This window comes from Onychostoma macrolepis, chromosome 22 (assembly GCF_012432095.1).
Source record: "Onychostoma macrolepis isolate SWU-2019 chromosome 22, ASM1243209v1, whole genome shotgun sequence".
NCBI lineage: Eukaryota > Metazoa > Chordata > Actinopteri > Cypriniformes > Cyprinidae > Onychostoma > Onychostoma macrolepis.
This window is the reverse complement of record NC_081176.1, coordinates 35114284-35130356: the sequence shown is the minus strand read 5'-3', so window position 1 is coordinate 35130356 and position 16073 is coordinate 35114284. Positions and strand designations below refer to the sequence as shown.

Below are 16073 nucleotides of genomic sequence, written 5' to 3'. Positions count from 1 at the left end.
AAATAATTCCATATGGTTTTATCAATTCATGTTCTCTAATATGATTTTCATAAACACATTTACAAATGCAGGACATAAAGAGCGCTTGAAATCTGTATTTATAGCACTTAAATGAGCAAAGAAGCTAATAAAACCCATGATAAAACCAAATCCAAGATTTCTTCTTTCCAAAAGCAGCAGCAGGTTTCAGCAGTCAGAAGAGAGAAAGACTGCATCTGTTCCTCAGCAGCTCTCAGCGGTCGCTCCACTACTACACAAGTGCTGGCGCACAATATCATACTATACAATTTAATACAATTTTAACTATCAATGTAACTTTAAACTTAATATTATGTTCCACAGCAAATGCAATGATAACATAAATCAAGCAAATATTCTTGAAATTAATTGTATCAAGCAGTAAAGAATCCTCAGTGTTTGCTTTGGGCAATACAGGTTTAATTCCTCTTAGAAAAATCATTTACATTACTGAAAATATTTAAGGGGACTGCATATTTATAAAAAAAAAAAAAAAAAAAACGTAAAAACCATCACAAATAAAAATGAATTGTATGTATACTCTATGGCAGTGGTTCTCAACTGGTTTGGGCTTGGGACCCATGTTTTCTGATGGTCTTCAAGCTACGACCCACTTAACTGTATAGCAGTGCTGTGAACATTAAAATAAATAGACTATTTGTCACACGAAGAAAACTCTGCTTTGATGACAGTATTTTTTCTGCTTTCCGGAGCAAGGATCATCTGCAGCGTGTCGCCCCTCTTTCACCCACATCTCCACAAATCGCAGGGAATGAGGCGACCCCCGGTGCCTTTACTGAAATTAACAGGCTGTTCAGCGTGGACACGGTCATTCTGAATCGTTTCTGAAATACCTCTGCCTTCTGATGGTCTCCATCGCTTGGTTGAGACACATTTACACCCTTGAACGTCAAATTCATCATTCATTTCTTTTGCGTTCACACCATCAGCTTGTCTCATAGATTGTCTCAATGTCCACCTCAGACTCAGCACTGACCGCTGTGGCATCTCTCCTCTGAAGAAACAGGCCTGCAGGCTCTCCAGCGCATCTTAAACAACAACATCTCCACCAAATAAAGCCACTGTAATTTCATTATGAATGACTCTACACCCGGCCCTCTCTGTGGCAGATCTTGATTGGTCTTCCCTCAACTTTTTAAAGAGTTTGACCAACGCTGGATAGCTTTCCTAAAGAGCTGTCACAGGACAGCCAGCACAGTGCGTATCCACAAGCTACAGACTCAAACTCATATTTTTGGGGCTTTGAGAGAAAAATGAGTACAGAGAGTCAATGAAGATCTGAAAATGACTTGCATCTGTAATATGTTTTACAGCATCATGGACTGCAAGCTTGTGATTCATGCAATGAATGACGGTGAGGTTTGGGTTAATCATTACTTGCAAAGCCAACAAGCTGCGAGCGCAATGTGTTCAGAGATGCCCTGAACATGGCTGCCCTGAAACAAGCGGCAGATTTCACCTTCACAGTGAACTCTACTGTAGATGATCAGGCATGTTTTATTTGACACAGCTGCCTCTCATCAATGAGAATATCAAGCTGGCATGTGGTCTCCGAATTGTATTGCTCTTGTTGAATAATTAGCAAGTTTTGAGGGAAATTATATGAAAAAAAAAATAGCTGCCAGGACAAACGTGAACTTATTTTCATTGTATTTTTCCGTAACTCTTTTGTAACGTCTTTTATTTTAACAAGTATGTTATCAAAACCCTTCAAATAAGAATAAAGATGATGCTGAACTGAGATTTTACAGCATTGTGACATGTTTAACATATTTAACTCTTCCAGTTCTACATAATGTAATTCAATCAAGTATGCATGCGTTGACGATCCGATATAGGAACGGTCTTAATTTATGGGCTGCTCTTTAATTATTGCACTGATTTTATGTTTTTATGTGTAGTCGAGAATGAAGAAGAAACAGACAGCCTGGGTTTGTCAGGCAGAATCAGGACACACAAGATAAAGAAACTTCACAGGAGAGAACAGAGGCTTTTAACACCTAAAATACACCTAACATATAAAATATATTACTACACAAGGACAGATATTTACAGCATTGTCTATGATAAGATATTTCTTATACCTTTTAACTCACACTAATCAGACTAATTTGTATTTTTTATAGACAGAGCAGGGGGCATCAGGCGTAGGGTCGACTGCTGTAGAAGTAGGCAGGTCTTCTGTATTAAACCCAGCAGCCGGATCCTAAGACTATTGTGTGTCAGGTGCCGCGGGACAGAACTCTGTAATTTCAGGCTCACTGGTACCAAGAATTAGCTTGGCTTCATTTTAAGCCTGGTATTGATGGAGCGTTGTGCTTCTACTGCCACAAAGTCTGAACCCTAACATTAACATTAGAACTTGCCAAAAATGCAGAAACCACCTTTATCATCTCTGGCTTCAAGAACTGGAAGAAGGCACAAGACAGCCATGACATGTACTGCTCCGTCTTAACTGATCCATCACTGGGCTGAGAGCGCAGGCTTATGATGGGGCTGTGAATGAGGCAGGAACATATTCAGGGAAACAGGTCATCATCAAAGAGAGTCAGTCACGTGCATTATATGTCTGCAGTGTGTAGATTAACTAGCATGCTTGCACAGCATCTGTTATCCGTGACTCTTTACAGTGGGTTCATGAAGTGAGAGTGTTGCTTCTCCAGTCAGTTATTCAACACTCCTAGAAATACGTTTCTTTGACAGTTATGATTAGAAAACAGGTCTGCATTTCTTCTTTCACATTCACTCTGATGTTTTTAAATCGTTTCAGCCTAAAGTTGTATTTGTTTTTGAATATGAAATACTGCAAAACACACAGATTTTATGTTGTGTTTATTGTATTAAACCAGAAGGTCAATGGGTAACAATGTCTGTTTTGGTCCAATGGTTTTTGCATTATGTACATTTGCAGGTATGAGTTTAGTAAATTAAACTTTGGTATGTATTTATTTAATCTTCTCTTTGGATAAAAATCTGTTTACTGAAACAACTTATTAAGATTCACTCTGGTTTATTTTGTTGGTTTTATCATTACAGTGTTACAGTACAAACAGTGTTTCAATCATAAGCTTTTCATCTACAATTTACAAAAGCAATGAGGCCTTTAATACAAAGTAGTGATGGTGAAATTAAGCCTCATGAAGCATTAAGCTTTTCAGCCAAGTGGTTCACAAAAGGGTTAATTTCTGGAGGCTTCATTTGCTCACAATACCACCTGGTGGCCAAAGAGTATAAAACAAGCAGACATATTACAGACAGAGGTGTAAAGTCCAGGGGTCAGAAAGTAAAAGTCCTGCCATGTGTTTATTCCACCCATGAACTCAGCAGCTGATTTCACCAGAGGAGGAACCAAGTCATTCCTTTCAATATCAGAATATCAAAATCGACTGCGGGCGGCAGATCCTTTTCCTATTTAGCACCCAAACTCTGGAACAGTCTACCTAACACTGTTCGGGAGGCAGACACACTCTGTCAGTTTAAATCTAGATTAAAGACCCATCTCTTTATCCTGGCTTACACATAACACACTAATACGCTTCTATTATTCAAATCCGTTAAAGTTGTTAGGCTGCATTAATTAGATCAACCGGAACCGAACACTCCCCATAACACACGATGTACTCGTTACATCGTAGAAGAACGGCATCTACGCTAATATTTGTCTGTTTCTTTCCTAGTCTGTTTCTCAGTCCGTATCCGATCAGATGGTGGATCAGCACCAAGAGATGATGTCTACAGCCCTGATCGTCAGCGGAGACCAGGACACCAGATGACCCCAGAGATATATCCCCAGATATATCAACCAAAAATAACAAAATAACTAAAATATAATAAAATACCTAACTACATAATACTACTATTGTTAGAAATTGCAACAAAATTAAAATAGAAATATAAACTTTTGAACTGCGGGTTTGGTCTGGTCAGAGGAGGACTGACCCCGACTGAGCCTGGTTTCTCCCAAGGTTTTTCTCCATTCTGTCTCAGAGGAGTTTTGGTTCCTTGCCGCTGTCGCCTCTGGCTTGCTCAGTTGGGGACACTTAATTTCTAGCGATTATCGCCGATTTGATTGCACAGATACTATTTAAACTAAACCGAGCTAGACAATGACATCTCTGAATTCAATAATGAAATGCCTTTAACTGAAAATTGAGTGTTTAATCGTATCATTATACATTACTGACACTCTATCCTCCAATTTGATACTGTTAAGTGCTTTGACACAATCTGTATTGTAAAAGCGCTATATTAATAAAGGTGACTTGACTTGACTTTCAAGTCACAAACGAGTCTCGAGTCAAATCCCAAGTCCTCAAAGAGTTAAAGTTAATGAGATAATTAAGAGACTAATTAAATGATGATTGTGCATTAGTGATGAACACCTGCTGTTATTGAGAATTACAAAGGATCAGATGTTGATGTTTTATTGGTTAAAATGATGCCACCATCATGGAGATCAGTGTTTGTTTAGTTGGGCTCTTGACCCGTGACTCCTGCGTTAGATCTCTTTCTGTAGCAATGTGTGTGGTGTTGTGAAGTAGAGAGATCAGTGCTGTACAGTGAGCAGCTGTTAGTTACTTTTATATGAAGAAATAAGCGTCTTACTATGTAAAAACCTGTCTGTTCATATAAAAATATGTTATGGAATTACAAGTAACAAATATGGGTGTCATGATATAACATATTTTTAATACGACTGCCTTTATATTTAATGTGAATAAAAACATTGTAAGTTAGGCATAACATTTTCATTGTACAGAAAGAGATCAAAGAACATTTACATTATCAAAGCAGTCGTTCTTGAGAAGTGGGACAAAACAGGGTGCATCATGAAGGTGTCCGTCTTTGGTATATTGGCTGATGTTCAGCTATTACAGAACTGCAAAAAATTCATATTAAACAAATGTCAACGTAATGCTTTAATATTGGGGGGGAAAAAAAGAACTATGTCACTCAGGCTTTTAGACATGAACACTTATCATACAATCCTCAACAGTGGTGACAATAATTATTCATGCTGCAGTGCATGATGGGAGTTTTTACTATGGTGTTACCCAGCATGCATGGTGGCATCATTTTAACCAATACAACATCAACATCTGATCCTCTGTGATTCTCAATAACAGCAGGTGTTCATCACTAATGCACAATCAGCATTTAATTAGTCTCTTAATTATCTCATTAACTTTAACTCTTTGAGGACTTGTGATTTGACTCGAGACTCGTTTGTGACTTGAAAGGAATTACTTGGTTCCTCCTCTGGTGAAATCAGCTGCTGAGTTCATGGGTGGAATAAACACATGGCAGGACTTTTACTTTCTGACCCCTGGACTTTACACCTCTGTCTGTAATATATCTGCTTGTTTTACACTCTTTGGCCAACAGGTGGTATTGTAAGCAAATGCAGCCTCCAGAAATTAACCCTTTTGTGAACCACTTGGCTGAAAAGCTTAAAGCTTCATGAGGTTTCATCTGCCCATCACCAATACAGAAGTAAAAGTGCATCTCAATAAATTAGAATGCCGTGAAAAAGTAATTTTTTTCTTGTAAGTTATTTCAAAAAGTGAAACTTTAATATATTTTAGATTCATTACATAAAAAAAAAAACTTTTGAAATGTTTTACTTTACGTTTTAATTTTGATGATTAGAGCTTACAGCTCATGAAAGTCAAAAATCAGTATCTCAAAATATTAGAATATTTACATTTGAGTTTGAATAAATGACCATCCCTACAGTATAAATTCTGGGTATCTCTTGTTCTTTGAAACCACAATAATGGAGAAGACTGCTGATTTGGCAATGATCCAGAAGACGAACATTGACGCCCTCCACAAAGAGGGTAAGTCACAGAGGGTCATTACTGAAAGGTGTGGCTGTTTACAGAGTGCTGTATCAAAGCATATTAAATGCAAAGTTGACTGGAAGGAATAATTTGGGTAGGAAAAGGTGCACAAGCAACAGGGATGACCGCAAGCTTGAGAATACAGTCAAGCAAAGCTGATTCAAACACTTGTGAAAGCTTCACAAGGAGTGGACTGAAGCTGGAGTCAGTGCATCATGAGTCACCACGCTCAGACGTCTTCAGGAAAAGAGCTACCAAGCCACTTCTGAACCAGAGACAACATCAGAAGCATCTTACCTGGGCTGTGGAGAAAAAGAACTGGACTGTTGCTCAGTGGTCCAAAGTCCTCTTTTCAGATAAAAGTAAGTTTGCATTTCATTTGGAAATCAAGGTCCCAGAGTCTGAAGGAAGAGTGGAGAGGCACAGAATCCATGTTGCTTGAAGTCCAGTGTGAAGTTTCCACAGTCAGTGATGATTTGGGCTGCCATGTCATCTGCTGGTGTTGGTTCACTGTGTTTTCTGAAGTCCACAGTCAACGCAGCCATCTACCAGGAAATTTTAGAGCACTTCATGCTTCCTTCTGTTGACAAGCTTTATGGAGATGCTGATTTCATTTTCCAGCAGGACTTGGCACCTGCCCACACTGCCAAAGGTACCAAAAGCTGGTTCAATGGCCATAGTGTTACTGTGCTTGATTGGCCAGCAAACTTGCCTGACCTGAGCCCCATAGAGAATCTGTGGGGTATTGTCAAGAGGAAGATGAGAGACACCAGACCCAACAATGCAGAAGAGCTGAAGGCCACTATCAGAGCAACCTGGGCTCTCATAACACCTGAGCAGTGCCACAGACTGATCGACTCCATGCCACGCCGCATTGCTGCAGTAATTCAGGCAAAAGGAGCCCCAACTAAGTATTGAGTACATATAGAGTAAATGAACATACTTTCCAGAAAATCATCACAATTAAAAGAACCAAAGACTTAAACTACTTCTGTGTGCATTGAATTTATTTAATACACGAGTTTCACAATTTGAGTTGAATTACTGAAATGAACTTTTCCACGACATTCTAATTTATTGAGATGCACCTGTATATTCATATGGGTCTTTCATCGAGTTTTCTACACTTCTGCTGCCATCTAGTGCTCAAAAACATGAAGAACATCTACAGAGCTGTTTTAGCAGAAAATACAGCACATTGAATCACAACTTTAAGAAAAAAGTCTAATTGTATTTCTTTTACTTTTCTTGAACTTTAATTCAGCTTCAATAACATGCCTCAATTCACCTGACCATAAAACCATTATTATTATTATTATTATGTACTTTTCTTCCATTGCCATGTTCAGCTAGTTGAACAATATCTGATTTTCTGTCACATTTCATCTCCGGTTGTTTATTACATTTACATTTAGTCATTTTGCAGACGCTTTTATCCAAAGCGACTTACAATTTGGGGAACACATGAAGCGATTCATCTTGAAGAGGCAATCCGACAAAGGAAGTGCTTGTAACACCAAGTCTCAGGCATTGTTTAAATAAGTACAAGCTAGCAAGGGAAGGAATAAGTAAGGAGAAAGATTTTTTTTTTTTATGTGTAGGTTGAAGTCAAGTAGTGTCGAAGAGATGAGTTTTCAGCTGTTGCTTGAAGATTGACAGGGATCCAGTACTCCGAATATGGGTGGGAAGATCATTCCACCAGCCAGGAATGGTGAACGAGAATGTTCTGGAGAGTGATTTTGAGCCTCTTTGTGATGGTACCACGAGGCGCCGCTCACTAGCAGATCTCAGACTTCTGGAGGGATGTAGATTATTAATAGTGAGTGCATGTAGGCGGTGCTGAGCCTGTGGTTGTTCTATATGCAAGCATCAGTGTCTTGAACTTGATGCGAGCTGCGATTGGTAGCCAATGCAATGAGATAAAGAGAGGTGTAACATGGGCTCTTTTGGGTTCCTTGAAGACCAGTCGTGCCGCCGCATTCTGAATCATTTGTAGAGGTTTGACTGTGTTTGATGGAAGTCCAGCCAGAAGAGCATTGCAATAGTCCAGCCTAGAAATGACAAGGGCCTGGACAAGAAGTTGTGCAGCATGCTCCGTCAGAAAGGGCCTGATCTTTCTGATGTTGTGTAGTGCAAACCTGCAAGATCGAGCAGTCTTTGCAATGTGGTCTTTGAAGGTCAGCTGGTCATCAAAGATTACACCAAGATTTCTGATCGCTTATTACGACCAACACAACTACAGGATCATTTTCATTTTACTGTGATTGTTTTTTTCTGTGTAAGAATTGATTGTGTACATACAGTATGAAGCAATGCACATTTGACCTTTTTATTATTTATTGAGATTACCGTATTGTCCCGAATATAAGACGACCCTGATTATAAGACGACCCCCCTTTTTCCAGATGTACCTGTTGGAAAAAGGCTTTTTGAAAACCAAATCTTGTTCTTTTTTTTTCTCTCTCTGTAAAACACATTTATTCTTAAATTATTTTCATATTGCATATTTTTCCAATTTTAATTTTTGTTTTGAAAGTATGGTAAATACTGGTAAAATGTTCCAACAATGACATTGGAACATTTTGATATACCATTGAAATAACAGGTAGCCCATCTGAATTATACAACAATTAGGCTATCAATCTCATAGTAGCCTACCAAAATGTTATTATCAGTAGACGTGAAATCTTATTGTAGTCTTCAAATCTGGGTACTGTCTTATGTTTTAAAATCACTTACAGAGGAAGTTTGTTCCCATCGGACTAACATACAGTCATGATCATGCTGCTGTAAGCTTTTCTTTTTCATTTGTTTTCATTCGCGATCTTTACAACACACATTACATATTTCATGGCACACTCGTTTTATGCGTTTTTGGCGCCACCTATTGTTGTGGGTGTATTATTGACATGTCAAAGTCTAGACCAGGGCTCCTCAAATCTGGACCTCGAGATCCACTTTCCTACAGAGTTTAGCTGTAACCCTAATCAAACACACCTGAGCATGCTAATCAATGTCTTCAGGATCATTAGAAAATCACAGACAGGTGAGTTTGATCAGTGTTGGAGCTAAACTCTGCAGTGGATTGGACCTCCAGGATAAGATCTGAGGAACCTGGTCTAGACCCTGAATATAAGACGAACGCGTTTTTTCAGATGTATTTCAAGGAAAAACATCGCCTTATATTCGGGTCAATACGTATATAACTCATTCAAACGTGTATATATATATATATATATATATGTATAGGTATATTGTTTATGCGTTGCATGTTTAAACAGTTGTTAGGAAGCAAAAGCAGTATCAGTGTTTGTCCACCAGACGACAGAAATGATCAGATATAAGATCATCGCATATCAGTATCTCACATCAATATTATTCAACACAAAGCTCGTGTATCATATCACTACTAGAACTGAACAAAGGTGTTTTTCCATCTGTTTTGCTACAAGTGCAATAAGGCTATTTGAAGAGCTTCAGCTTGAATACAAAGGCACTATACACACACGAAGGAGAAGATCATGTGATCTCAGATTTGAGACACACTGTAATCATAAACATTAAACTGGTGTTAATGATATAAAATCAGCACATGCAGTGGTTAGAGAAATACAGCTGCGGTAAAACATCTTATAAAAAGCACTTTCTGACCCTCACTGTCTCCAGTCACACAGAATCAGATCTGTGAGAGTCAGACTGATAACAACAGGTTCTCTGGACGGAGTCTGGAGGCTCATTAAAGCAGAAGCATGTTTGTGTTGGAGCTGGAGCGGATGATGTCAGAGTGATTGACAGGAGTGGGCGGGCTTATGTTGTTAAACTGAACTCTTCTTCTCCTGCTCTTTCACTCCATCAGGAACTTGTTTACCCAGCAGCGGTATCTGTACCGACGCTGATTTATTCACTGGCTTTCCTGAGGAACCTGAAGAAAAACACAGAGACAATGATGAATTAAAAACAGAGAAGATGCATTTATATCTATTCAAGCACTTTTCTCACAAATGAAAATGACATTTATTATATTTGTGAACTCAGTCATGCTTCTACTAGAAGATACAAACTGAAATGTAACGCTCAATTGGATATTTAACGCTCCTATCTTGGATCTTTACAGCATTAAAAGCATTTCTCTCAGGACAGCTGCTGTTTAATTCACTTACAGTTATTTGTTTGGAAACTGAATGAAGCCAAATCACACACACATCAGATCATGATATTGTAAAGTTAAAAATAATCTCTGAAGATCTCAGCAGAGGATGATTAAACAACTCCACAAACAGCATCACCAGCTTCACACGTTACTAACCAGACTGACTTTATTTCTGTCAGACGTCTAGAGAAGCTCTTATTGAGAATTATCATGAGCATTAACAGAGGTTTAGATGTTGATATTTGTTTCATGCGAAGTCACCGTTGTGGTGGGCAGTGTTTGCTTTAGTTGGGATCTTGGTCCTCATAATTCCTCGTTAGCTTTTTTGGCTGCTGTAGCTATGTTTGAGAAACACAATTGCTGCTGCAAAGAAGGTCAAACTAAAGTGAGATCAGGTGTTATCAGCTCTTTGTTGATGTTAAAATCATCACGAATTAAGCATCTGATGTTGTGTTTTTAGTTTGGCATTCATAGCCACTAAACCATGTGAATCTGCAGTAAAGGTACCAACAGCATTGAATTAATCACTTATTCTGAAGACGAACAAAATGTATGCGCGTGAGATAATGTGAGTAAACACATCATGTAGTCACACACAGACATTAAGATTTTGCACTTGAATCACAACAACGGTGACAATCAAAACAAACAAAGCTTCATGCTGCAATGCATGATGGGTGGCTTCATAGTATAAACTCTTCCTTAATTCCCAATCTTCGTTGTTGTGATTCATGTGCAAAATCTTGATGTCTGTGTGACTACATGATGCACTTTCAAAATACTGTGTACATGCTTTTTATCCATAAGTATAAACACAGTTAAAACACAACCTCAAATGCTCATTTTGTTATGATTGTCATCATTAACAGAAAAAAAGTTTATTTCAGTTTTCTCCGACACAACAATAGCGTTTTACAAACACATAGCTACAGCAGTCAAAGAAAAGCTAACAAGAATTATGAGTACCAAGCAAACAATGCCCACCACAACGGTGACTTCAAATGAAATAAATATCTAAACATCTAAACCTCTGTTAATGCTCATGATAATTCTCAATAAGATCTTCTGTAGATGTCTGACAGAAATAAAGTCAGTCTGGTTATTAATAAGTGGAGCTGGTGATGCTGTTTGTGGAGTTGTTTAATCCTCCTCTGCTGAGATCTTCAGAGATTTAATGTCTCTTATTTTCAGTTGATTTGACCAAATGCTCAATCGTTATGTGATCATTTAATTATCTCATAAACTTCGATGCTGTTTCAGTGAAGATTATTTTATTTTCATGATATTTGGACGGACACAGTGTCTGTGAGTTGCTGTGCAACTACAAATGGAAATTACATTGAAATAACATGAGTTTAAATCTAATGCATCCTGAGAGTGTTTATTTGGTCCAGACACAGTATAAATTGTGTCTAAATGAACCTTAAATGATGTTAAAAATATGTTTACTGACCACATTTGAACTAGTTTTTAACCTTGTACAGAGGTTCACTGAACGTCTATATCAGATGCGCAGAACACGTCAAAAACAGACGTCATAAAAACTTTCATTCTGGCTCCTCAGTGGACGTCTTTTCAACATCTGCAAAGACTTCAAAAGACTTCTTTTGGACGTAACTTTGCCCAGTGGGTTAGGACAATACCCACTATTAATTAATATTCAAAAGAGAGCTGTGAAATTCCACCAACACCTGAAATGCAGGTATCCGAGCTCTTACCAGGCTGAAGCCTAGCCTGACTACGTCAGACTTCATACTTCTGCTCAATTTCAGTTGGCTTCTGTACTCAGTCTGATATAGCAGACCATCTCCCAGTTTATCTCCGGCTCCGCAGCAGCCGGCCAACCAACAAACAGAGGGCGGGCTGAGAGCCGTGACGTAGACGCTAAGCGCCGAGTTTAAGATTGCAGTTTAGTTTAGGGAAATATAAAACGACAGCGGACATGGAGACACGGGATGCTATTCGCTCTGTTGTAGAGAATATTCCCCGCATTTGCCAACCGAAGCCTGAACAAGAAGAGTGTTTGGTTCACATTTTCAATGGAGGTGATGTTGTGGCCCGACTCCCGACAGGTTTTGGGAAAAGTTTAATTTATCAACTGTTACCGATCGTCAGCGAGAAACTGGGAGGCCAAAGTCCGCAAGGCGATAATTGTGGATGCGAGATTTACTTCACATAATCTGCAAAAGTCGTTCACAGCCATCTTCACTCCGGTATTTCGCCGATGGCTTTGTTTTCGCCGCATACCTGTGTTTACAGCGGAAGTTCGTGGCGGCTGAGCCGGCGAATAACATACGTCATAACCAACCGTTATGTGATTGGCTTACGGGCACACCAATGATTTTAAACTTCAGGCAAGCACCCGCCCACGAGAAAGTAAACGCTGTCAATTATGCCCTTCCAGACTCTGTCTACGAAGCAAAGCGAAGTAGCAGAGTTCGTATTACCAGGCTGAAGCCCTGCAGTGGCAGGAGCAGAACCTGCAGAAGAGCGCACTTTTACAGCTGGTACTCACACTACACCCAAACCAGCACAGCACAGTCCGGCCCGACCAACTCACACAGCTACACAAACAAAACTACACTGCTGATTGACTGTTGTCCTGTGGATTGTCGTGCCAGAGAGAGATATTCTGAGTTTATGCCATGGTCTGTCTGAATACTGGATTCTGATTGGCTGGCAGGTGTTGATTAAATTCGTTGAACTGCACAGGTAGTTCCAGGTCAGTTTAATCACGTTCTATAGACCCTTTTTGCAACGACGCCACGATTACGTCACCGAGCTAGCTGGAGGCAAAACAAAGGGAAAACTGGAGGCGGCCCATTCAAACCAGCGCAGATTCAGCTACATGAGGAGCTTAAAATATCATCTTGTTGTGATGTTGGGTGCAAGAATCGATGTAGTACAGGCTCCAATTTGAAATTTTAACGCATACCTGCTGCCACTCCCAGACAAAAAACCAACGACAGCTGTGGTTAAACGAGATAAAACGAGCGGACTGGACAGAAACGATCGTCAAAAATGCTCGTGTTTGCAGCGCACACTTCTTAACAACAAGACAATACTTTATTTAACCTTTTCTGATATGGATTATGGTTTGTGTTACGTGTCTAAAGATTTCTTATGCATCTCACAACTATGAAATAATGTCTGTGTGCATGTGTGTAAAACAACAAACTGACGATTTATATGCGTAATCATCTGTAATTGTTGTGATTGACAGCGGCTGGACTTTCTAAGAACTTAGTAAGAAAGAATAATCAAATACAGAAAGTTCAAAATTTAATTTCTGGAATTTTTATTTCTAGAAACTATTCACATCTTCCTTTAAATGTACTGTATGTAAAGTATTGTAAACTTAACTTGCATAATTTACAGGATGTATATACTTCAAAATAACTATTTGGCCATGATACATACATCTTCAAATAATATATCATCACATTGAATGTTTAACTTTTTGTATTTTGGCCAAGTTCACTCTCACGTAACGTTTAGCTGTAACAATATAGCCTGCTGAAGTTGAAATATACATCTTCATGACTAGATAGACACAGGTGAGTTTCTCTTTACTACTCGTTAGGTTTCTCTAACGACTCACTCAATCGGAGGTAATTACGTTAATCCTGTCAGATCGTCATCCATGAGCATAGGGTCGGCCAATCTGACTTTGTCCGTTAAAGTTAACTTATTTAAATAACAATCATGGTCCTGCACAGTGAGTGGTGTTACATATGCAGGTAAAATCGGATTTTCTCCAGCCATTGTTTAAAAAACAAGGTAAACAAACTTCATAGCTAGCGTTAGTGAAGCGGTCAGTGGAGTCTTTCTGCCTCCAGCTAAGCCCCGCCCACAGAAAAACCTCACATTGTTTACTAACAGAAAAAAGGTCTATATTAATGCGCTTCCTATAAACATTGGTAACCATAGTAACATACAGTTACCGTTGAATAGTAATACAGATGAAAATAACCGTCATTTTTATCATTCCGGTCAAATATTGCAGCACAAATATTATTAACATGTGAATGCTGGGAAATGACCATGGCATAAACGGGATAATCAACGGCTAGCTGTGTATTAAACGATCTGAATGCACTCCGCTGCGCGTCGGGTGGTTCTTCACCTCCACGTCCTGCATTCAAATCCTTTAATGCACAGCTAGCCGTTGATTATCCCTTACATAGTAAATCTGTTGAGTGTTTGTTTATTCTGAGATCAAATTCTGTATCTCGTTTATCTGAATATTGCCTCTTTTGACTACGACTTGGATTCTGATTCTGCTTTGTGTACGCCCTGAAACTTATTTGTACATATTCTTATTACACATTTGCCAAATTAAGGGGGGTAGGGGGCTAGACGCCATTTTATTTAGGTATATTTTTCGCTTTGTTTATGGTTGAGGGAGGTAGGGAAGTTAGTCTGTATTTTGTTTTCTTTATTTTCCTTTGAGCTTATTTAGTTATCAAAAAGAAGTTTGTTTTGTTTATTGTTTTGGCCTTGTCTGCCCCTGAAGATATTCCGTATATTAAAAAATATAATTCTTTATTTGGCATCTCTCTGGTGTGAACAGTTTTCTTTTCCTGTTACGGCTACCCCTAGAGGTCGTAACAGTCACAATGTATCCTACATAATCTAGTTTTCAGCAGACATGAGATAAGGGTTAATGTATATCTCTATATATAGGCTTTCTTCCATGATTTCACGTGTCTACATGTTTAAGAATATATAAAATCATACTCAGTCTCACTCGAAAGCAAACGCCTTCAGATTTACAATGTTTTAGAGTGCTGTGCATTGGAAAGTGATTTATATGATAGGCTTAATAAAAATATAATCTGTTTATTAATTAACACATGCATTATTTTAGGTGGTTAAAGGTATGAAATAATTAAAGCTTTTTATTTATTTATTTGAAAGAAGATTTAATTTATTTGATCAAAAAGACAGTAAAAACAATAATATTATGAAATATTACACTTAAAATAGTGGTTTTCTATTTAGGATATTTTAAAATGTCATTTATTTCTGTGATCAAAACTGAATTTATCATCATCATTACTCCAGTCTTCAGTGTCCCTTCAGAAATCATTTTAATGCTGCTTAATTTGCTGCTTAATTACTATCAGTAATTATTTCTGATCAATTATTAATAATGGTTTTTATTATTGGTATAATGGTTCTCAGTTAAAGAACAGCATTTATTTGAAATAGAAGTACTTTGTAATAAGTGTAAATATCTTTACTGTCACTTAAAATCAATTTAATGCAACCTTGAAGAAAAATATATATTTATATTTTTTAATCTTACCCAAGACTGAATGGTATCACATTTTCCACAAAAATATGAAGCAGCAAAACAGTTTTCAACATTGATAATAATCAGAAATGTTTCTTGAGCCGCAAATCAACATATTATTATGATTTCTGAAGGATCATGTGACACTGAAGTAATGATGCTGAAAATTCAGCTGCGCATCACAGGAATAAATTATTTTACTATATATTCGCATAAAAGAAAGCTATTTTAAATTGTAACATTATATATTTCACAGTACTGTTTACTGTATTTTCATTATCAAAATGATTTGTATACTCTTTTCCACAATTGGCTGCTCTGTGCCAAAAGTCCAGGGCCACTGTTTTAGCCCCAGTCCGCCTGCACTGAGCTCGCAGAAAGAGCTGGAAACAGAGGAACATTTCTTACTGCGCTGTGATTACTATCACAACATCACAGCTGCATATTTACCCAAATTCCAACAAATTAAACCAAATTTTATGGCATTACCAAATGCAGAAAATTAAGTCAGATTTTAGGGAAAACTCCAAAATGATCACAACAGCAGCAAGATATGCATCAGCCTGCCACAAACTAACACTATCAGCCAGCGGACAACACTGAAGCAAGATCATTTCTTACATCCTGTACTGTTCTACAATATTTATGCATGTATGTATGTATGTATGTATTTATTTAAACAATGCCTTACATATTTTTCTTGTTTCTTATGTGTGGGAAAAAGTATGCATGTACTTATCTA

At 38.1% G+C, this 16073-nt stretch overlaps 1 protein-coding gene across 3 annotated transcripts in view; it reads right to left on the bottom strand.

The window, feature by feature from the left end:
- Positions 1-9067: 9067 nt before the first annotated feature.
- Positions 9068-16073, bottom strand: part of LOC131530794 (uncharacterized) — a 33530-nt gene continuing 26524 nt past the window's right edge. For all 3 annotated transcript variants that reach the window (XM_058761259.1, XM_058761260.1, XM_058761261.1), the window contains one exon: positions 9068-9804. The gene's annotated coding sequence lies outside the window, so the exon portion shown is untranslated. The remainder of the gene's footprint in view (positions 9805-16073) is intronic.